This window comes from Alligator sinensis, unplaced genomic scaffold (genome assembly GCF_000455745.1).
Source record: "Alligator sinensis unplaced genomic scaffold, ASM45574v1 scaffold210_2, whole genome shotgun sequence".
Taxonomy (NCBI): Eukaryota; Metazoa; Chordata; order Crocodylia; family Alligatoridae; genus Alligator; species Alligator sinensis.
The window spans coordinates 2189188-2190236 of NW_005841946.1; positions in this window are offsets into that span (position 1 = coordinate 2189188).

Sequence of the window (1049 nt, forward strand, 5' to 3'; positions counted from 1 at the left end):
CAACGTGCTGTAATTACAGCGTGTTGGAGCAGACTCAATTAATTAATCGACAGACGTCTGCTGGGAAGAGCAGGTCTGACCGCTCACGTAGGTTCCTAACCGTGTTACAGGACCTCCATCTAACCCAGGAGGTGCACAGCCCCACCAGGGGAGACACCTTGTTGGACCTGGTGCTGGCCACAGGTGACGATCTGGTGAGGGGGCTGCGGGTGCTCGACCACCTGGGCGACAGAGATCATCGCCTGCTGGAATTCACCATCCAGCGCAGGGTATCAAAGGCCTGCAGCAAGGCAGCCGCCCTGGACTTCAGGAGGGCGGATTTCAATGAGCTAAGGAGACTAGTCGGGGAGGCACTGAGGTCCCGGAGGGGAGGGGAGTTGGGAGTCCAAGAAGAGTGGTCGTTCCTTAAGGAGACAATCCTCCAAGCCCAAAGGGAGGTAATCCCAACACGGATCAAAGGGGGCAAGAGGGCACAAAAGCCCCCATGGCTCACCAAAAGCATACGGGAATGTCTCCTAGCTAAAAAGGAGGCGTACACCCAATGGAAGGGAGGGGCCATCACCAGGGAGGACTATACCTCCGTTGCTTGGGGCTGTAGGGGGGCAGTCAGGAAGGCCAAGGCGGAGATGGGACTGGGACTAAAGACCCGGACCAAGGACAACAAGAAGTCCTTCTTTAAATACATGGGGAGTAAAAAGAAGGTACCGGGTAACGTAGGGCCTCTGCAAGGCACGCTAGGAAATCTCATGGTTACACCAGACAACAAAGCTAACCTCTTTAACAATTTCTTTGCCTCCATTTTTCTGAGCAGGGGCCGGGTCACCCCCCGGACCAAGACCCCCGTAGGCCCCAGGGGAGGTGCACCCAGGCCCAGGGTCAGTGAGGACCTAGTCGGGGAACTTCTGGAGGGACTGGACGTATTTAAATCAGCCGGTCCTGACGGTCTGAACCAAAAATCTGGAACCAACTTCCCAGGGAAGTGGTCCTCGCCCCTACCTTGGGCAAATTCAAGAGGAGGTTGGATGATCACCTGTCTGGGGTCTTGCGAA